The sequence below is a fragment of the Nannospalax galili genome, unplaced genomic scaffold, assembly GCF_000622305.1.
Source record: "Nannospalax galili isolate Female #2095 unplaced genomic scaffold, S.galili_v1.0 scaffold1714, whole genome shotgun sequence".
NCBI classification, from domain to species: Eukaryota; Metazoa; Chordata; class Mammalia; order Rodentia; family Spalacidae; genus Nannospalax; species Nannospalax galili.
The window spans coordinates 24,028-31,243 of record NW_008334552.1 but is presented as its reverse complement, the minus strand read 5'-3'; the positions used below and the strand labels follow the sequence as shown (position 1 = coordinate 31,243).

Sequence of the window (7,216 nt, the reverse complement as noted above, 5' to 3'; positions counted from 1 at the left end):
TGTATGTGTGTATTGCCTGCATGTAGGTAAGTGCACCCATGTCGTGCAATACCTGTAGAGGACAGAAGAGGCTGTTAGATCCCCTGGAACTGGAGTTACAGACAGTTGTTAGCTGTCATGTGGGTGCTGGGATTCGAACCCAGGTCTCCTGCAAAAAACATTCAGTGTTGTTAACCACTGAGCCATCTCTCCAGAGAGCCCCAGTATGTACAGTTTTAAGTTTGTAATGTGTCTGTTAAAAATTGAGCTGGGTGTGGTGGCGCACGCCTTTAATCCCAGCACTCCAGAGGCAGAGGCAGGCGGATCTCTGTGAGTTCAAGGCCAGCCTGGTCTACATAGTGAGTTCCAGGACAGCTGGGGCTACAGGGAGACCCTGTCTCAAAAAGACCAACAAAAAAAAAAAAATTGAGAAGCAGCAGCCAGGGGTCTGGGGAGATGACTCAGTGGGTAACACCCCATCATACATACCCACATGCAAACACCACAAATCACACACACACACAGAGAAAAAAAAAAACTGGGTATGGTAGTATACTGAGGAGGCAGAAACAAGAAGATTGCTGTGAGTTTGAGCCCAGTCTGGCCCTCATAGTAATTTCCAGGCCAGTCTGGGCTACATAGTGAGACCCTATCTCAAAAAACTGAAAACAGCAACAAAAAGCAAGCAAACAAGCAGAAAGAGAATAAATTTGGTCTCCATACTCTTGGACTTGACTTTAAGGTGAGATGAGGCTGCTGAAGACTTGTCTCTCTCTTACAGATGCAAAGCCAGACCTTCCCATGGGCCAGTGACCTGTTTGAATTGTACAGTAGCCTGTGGCTGAGCTGGATTTATCTGAAGCCTCCCAGGCTGCACGCACATAGCCGACACAGTACAGCATCCAAGTGGAAATCCAAGTGTTCAGATCTAAGTCCACTTTCTTCTCTCTATGCTACATGAAAACTCAGTGAAGCAGACGGTGCAGGGGACAGCCATGGTACTGGGGAAGAGGAAACACACACTTCTTTGGAAGACCATATGCCCTGTCAATAAAATTACTGTTTGGGCTTCCAGTTCCACTTCTAGAAATACCCTTTGTTAGGGTTAAAAACAGCAACTATTAATGTCTCCAAATAAGTTAAATGGATTTTCTCTATTGTCTGTTCATAGGATGGACTATGCAGCAGATGATGAGAACAAAAATTATCTACATATCTCTAAGGTGGAAAAAAAATGTGTGTGTGTTTTAAGAGCCAGGAAGTACATTTTATATTTTTTTTAAAAATAGGGGCCAGGCCAGGCATGGTGGTGCAGTTCTTTAATCCCAGAACTTGGGAGGTAGAGGCAGGAGGATCTCTTGTGAGTTTGAGGCCAGCCTGCCCTACATAGACAGTTCCAGAGCAGTTAGAGCTACCAAAAAAGGGTGGACTGGAGAGATGGCTCAGCATTAAGAGCACTGGTTGCTGTTGTAGAGTACCCAGGCTTGGTTCCCAGCAACTACATGGCAGCTAACAACCATCTGAAACTTCAGTATCAAGGGATCTGATGCCCTCTCCTGACCTCTGTGGGCATTTCATGCATGGATGTACTTGTATATGTGCAGACAAAACACTCACAGACATAAAAATAAATAGGGACTGGAGAGATGATCCAGCAGTTAAGAACACTGGCTCCTCTTCCAGAGGACCCAGGTTCAGTTCCCAACAGTCATATAGTGGCTAACAACCATCTGTAACTCCAGTTCCAAGGGATCTGACACCCTCTTCTGGCCTCCACAGGTTTGCATGCATGTGGTATAATTACAGTAATTATAATTGTGGTATAATTATGCAGGCAAAATATTCATATATATTAAATAAATAATTTTTAATAAAACCAAAAATAGAGGCTGGAGAGATGGCTCAGAATGTAAGAGCTCTGGCTGCTCTTGCAGAAGACCTGGTTTTGAATCCCGGTACCCACATGGTGGTTAACAACTGTTCATAACTCCAGTTCCAGGAGATTCAACAAGCTTTTCTGGCCTCAGTGGGCATTGCACGCCAGGAGTGCACTTACACATATGCAGGTACTCATACACATAAACTAAAAATGATTTTTTTTAATTTAAAAATAAAACCAAAAATGTGTACACACACACACATACACAGAGAGAGAGAGAATGAGAGAGAGATAGCTCAACAGGTAAAGGCACTTGCCACCAAGTCTCATGACCTGAATTTGATCCCTAGAACTCACGTGGTAGGAGGTAAACGGAGAGAACTGACACTGATTCCTGAAGGTTGCCCTGACCTCCTCATGTTTGTCATGGCGCACGTACACACACACACACACACAGAGTAAATAATTGGCCTGGGGAGATGGCTCAAATTGGTAAGTACTTGCCACACAAGCATGAGAACCTAAGTTTGATCCCTATCACCCATAAAAAAAGCTGGGTGCCTCTGTGCACCTGTAATCCCAGTGCTGGAGTGGCAGAGACAAGAAGATCCAAGGGGCATACCAGGCAGCTAATCTAGCTCTCGGTGAGCTCCAGGTTCAGTGAGAGACCCTGTCTCAAAAAAAGAAAAAAAGGGGCCGGGCATGGTGGCACATGCCTTTAATCCCAGCACTCGGGAGGCAGAAGCAGGCGGATCTCTGTGAGTTCAACAGAAGCAGGCGGATCTCTGTGAGTTCGAGGCCAGCCCGGTCTACATAGTGAGTTCCAGGACAGCTGGGGCTACAGGGAGACCCTGCTCTAAAAAAAAAAAAAAACCAAAAAGACCAAAAAAAGAAAAGTAGAGACCAATGGAGAAGACACCTGGCACCAGCCTCTGGCCTTCACCACACATGTATGTGTGCACACACCTACAGACATCCAAAACACAGAGCATCAAGAAAGAAGCATAGGAGCTGGAGAGATGGCTCAGAAGTTAAGAGCACTTGCTGCTCATGCAGAGGACCTGAGTTCGGTTCCTAGCACCCATGTCATGAATGGCTCACAATCACCTGTAACTCCAGCTCCATGGGATCCAATCCTTCTGTCCTCCAAGGGTACCTGCACACATGTGCACAGACACACACAGACATACACACAGATTTTCGTTTTTGTTTTTGTTTTGTACTTTTTGAGACAGGGTCTCCCTGTAGTCCTAGTTGGCCTGGAACTCACTATGTAGCCCAGGCTGGCCTTGAATTCACAGAGATCTGCCTGCCTCCGCCTCCTGAGTGCTGGGCCTAAAGGCATGCACCACTACGCCTGGCTAGGTTTTAGGGGTTTTTTTTTGATTTTTTGAGACAGGGTCTCCCTGTAGCCCCAGCTGACCTGAACTCACTATGTAGACCAGGCTGGCCTTGAACTCACAAAGATCTGCCTGCCTCTGCCTCCCAAGTGCTGGGACTAAAGGAGTGTGCCACCACACCCGGCTGTGTTTTAAAACTTTAAAAATTAATTAAACAGAATGCAGACAGACTAAGTGAATTTCAGCTAGCTGAGGCCATACAGGAAGACTCAGAGAGGAGCTGGGGATGGGCTGGAATTTTCAACAGAATGAGAAAAGAGCTGGAAAGCCAACTCTTGTGACTGTTCCCAGCACTTCTGAAGCCATCTGACAACAAAGAAGCAAAAGCATCCCACCTCCAAATTCTGAGGACTATCAGATGGTCCAGTGAGTTGCCACTTTATTAGACCCAGGTTTTCAGAAAGACTGGGCTGTCCTCCACAGGTCCTGGTGGTGATGCTTCTTCAGATCTGCTGAGTCACACCCCTGGGGGTGAGGCTTCTGGGAAATGCTTTATGTTGTTGCCCTCCTCCGTGTTTACCTGGTGATGCTTGAGGTCCAGGGCTGCTGATCTAGAGGGTTAGATGCAGAAACCTGCCAAACCTGCCTGCCTTCCACTGGGCATTTCAAAGGAAAAGTCCTAACCCTGGAATGAACCACGAATTTCAATTAATTCTGACAATTAAATATAGAGTGCAGGATTTGCCATCTGGTGATGGATGGGTTTTCCAGTCAACTCCAGTTAGGAGAGGAGAGTTGGGGAGGAAAGCATCTTCTCTGTCAGGCTAGCTACTGTACGTTGTTAGGCTTCTTTGAGGTGAACAGAAAGTGAGTATAAGAGCTCAGCTCTTAGGCTGAGCGTGGTGGTGCACGCCTTTAGTCCCAGCACTCAGGAGGCAGAGGCAGACAGATCTCTGAGTCCAAGGCCAGCCCGTCTACATAGTGAGTTCCTGTACAGCTGAGGCTACAGGGAGACCCTGTCTCAAAACCGACAAAAAAAAAAAGAGCTCAGCTCTTGGGCTGGAGAGATGGCTCAGCGGTTAAGAACACTGGTTATTCTTGCAGAAGACCTGGGTTTGAATTCCAGTACCTACATGGCAGCTAACAGCTCTCCGTAACTCCAGTCCCAGGGGATCCAACAGCCTCTTCTGACCTCCTCAGGCATTGCAGGAGGGGTGCACTTACCTACATGCAGGCAGTACACACATACACATAAAATAAAAATTAAAAAAAAAAAAGAGCTCAACTCTTCCTCAGTCCAGTGCTCCCTTCCATTCCCCCATCCCCTCGTGTTTCTAGAAGATCTGTGCTATTTCAGGACAGTGTTTCCCTGCCTTGGTTCTTCCAAGACCCAGCATCTCCATTTTGGCCTAATCCATAACCCATCATCACATCCCTTAATTTCTTTTTTAAAGTATTCTGTTTACTTATGAATTTGACCCCATCCTTAAGCAGAGAAAGGTTTGATCATCTAGCTGCATATCCCATCCTACAATGCAAAAGAAAGGACCTAAATTTCTGCTAACCGAGCCCCGGGCACTTGCCAAGGCCCCCCAGTTGAGGGCACTTAATGGTACCTGGGAGGCTTGCCAGGGAGAGGCTTTGGAGGAAGTCCATGCTGCTGCCAGCTGTCCACTCAGGAAGACAACCCACATCTTCCCACGGCCTCCAGACTAGACCGGCTCTTGGACTGCAGCATTCAGCACTTTGTTTTTGAGATAAGGTCTCACTGTGTAGCCCTGGATAGTCTAGAACTCACTGTGCAGACCAAGCTGAACTTGAACTTGCAGTGATCCTCCTGCCTCTTCTTCTCACAAGCCAAAATTACAGGTGTGCACCACCACTCCCTGTTTTAAAGTGTGTGTGTGTGTTGTATATAATATGTATGTTATGTATAATATATATGGAGATCAGAGGGAAAGCTCAGGCTTTCCACTTTATTTGAAATGGGGTTCCTCTTTTTATTCACTACTGCATACTAGCTAATCTCTGTGTTTAAGGCAATTCTCCTGCCTCTGCCTTCCATCTCCTGGGAGGGGCTCACTGGGATCATAGATGGCATACAATTGTTTTGGGTTGGTTTTTTTTTGGTCTTTGTGAGACAGGGTCTCCCTGTAGCCCCAGCTGTCCTGGAACTTACTATGTAGACAAGGGTGGCCTCAAACTCACAGAGATCTGCCTGCCTCTGCCTCCCAAGTGCTGGGATTAAAGGTGTGCTCTACCACGCCTGGCCAGATGTGTACAATTGTAACCAGCTCTTACATGGGCTCTGTGCAGCCAAACTCAGGTCATCAGTCTTATGTGGCAAGTGGTTTAGCTACTGAACCATCTCTCCAGTCCCTTCGCCTTATTATTTGAGACAGGGTCTCAATGAACCTGGAGCTCACCAATTCACCTAGCCAGGCTGGCAGTGAGCTCCTGTCTCTGCCTCCCTTGCACTGAGATTACAGGTGCATCCTGTCATACCAGCTTTATTTTTTACATGGGTCTGGGGATTAAACTCAGGTCCTTATACTGGAATAGCAAGCATTTTACCAACTGAGGCATTGTCCTAGCTCCAGATTATTTTTAACAGAACATAAAAATTGTACATGTGGCCAACAAGATGGCTCAGTGGGAAAAGGTACTTGAAGAGAGAGTCTGGCCCCCGAGGTCAAGTCCTGGAACCCAGGTAAAGGTGAAAGAACTGACTCCACAAAGCTGTCCTTTGACCTCTACACACTTGTGATAGCATCCACCACCCCATCATAACCACCCCGTCATACACCACCCCATCATACACCACTCCATCATGCACAACCCCCATCATACACCACCCCATCATATACAACCCCATCATAACCACCCCGTCATACACCACTCCATCATACACCACCCCATCATGCACCACCCCCATCATATACAACCCCATCATACACCACCCCATCTTACACCACCCCATCATACACCACCCCATCATATACAACCCCATCATAACCACCCCATCATACACCACCCCGTCATACACCACCCAATCATACACCACCGCATCATACACCACCCCATCATACACCACCCCATCAAACACCACCTCATCATACACAACCCCATCATACACCACCCCATCATACACCACCCCATCAAACACCACCTCATCATACACAACCCCATCATAACCACCCCGTCATACATCACCCCATCATACACCACCCCATCAAACACCACCTCATCATACACAACCCCATCATAACCACCCCATCATACACCACCCCATCATACACCACCCCATCAAACACCACCCCATCAAACACCACCCCATCATACACCACCCATCATACACCACCCACCATACACCACCCCATCATACACCACCCCATCATACACCACCCCATCAAACACCACCTCATCATACACAACCCCATCATAACCACCCCGTCATACATCACCCCATCATACACCACCCCATCAAACACCACCCCATCATACACCGCCGCATCATACAGCACCCCATCATACACCACCCCATCATACACCACCGCATCATGCACAACCCCCATCATACACAATAAGTAAATTTGGAGGGTTTAAATTTTTTATTTTTATTTTATGTGTATGAGTGTTTTGCCTATGTGTATTTTAAGTGCATCACATGCATGTAGTGTCCGTGGAGGCCAGAAGAGGGCATCAGAGCCCCTGGAACTGGAGTTATAGATGGTTGTTAGCACCATGTGGGTACTGGGAACTGAACCCAGGTTCTCTGCACTAGCAGCAAGTGCTCTTAACTGCTGAGCCATCTCTCCAGTCTCATTTTAAAATTATTTTATTTTGCCAGGCGTTGTGGCGCAAGCCTTTAATCCCAGCACTCGGGAGGCAGCGGCAGGCGGATCTCTGTGAGTTCGAGGCCAGCCTGGTCTACATAGTGAGTTCGAGGACAGCTCGCCTCGAACTCACAGAGATCTGCCTGCCTTTGCCTCCAGAGTGCTGGGATTAAAGGTGTGTG

At 47.3% G+C, this 7,216-nt stretch overlaps 1 protein-coding gene across 1 annotated transcript in view; it reads left to right on the top strand.

The window, feature by feature from the left end:
- Positions 1-898, top strand: part of Pofut1 (protein O-fucosyltransferase 1) — a 34,273-nt gene extending 33,375 nt beyond the window's left edge. The window contains exon 8 of the mRNA XM_008829377.3: positions 761-898. The gene's annotated coding sequence lies outside the window, so the exon portion shown is untranslated. The remainder of the gene's footprint in view (positions 1-760) is intronic.
- The last annotated feature ends 6,318 nt before the right edge of the window (positions 899-7,216 follow it).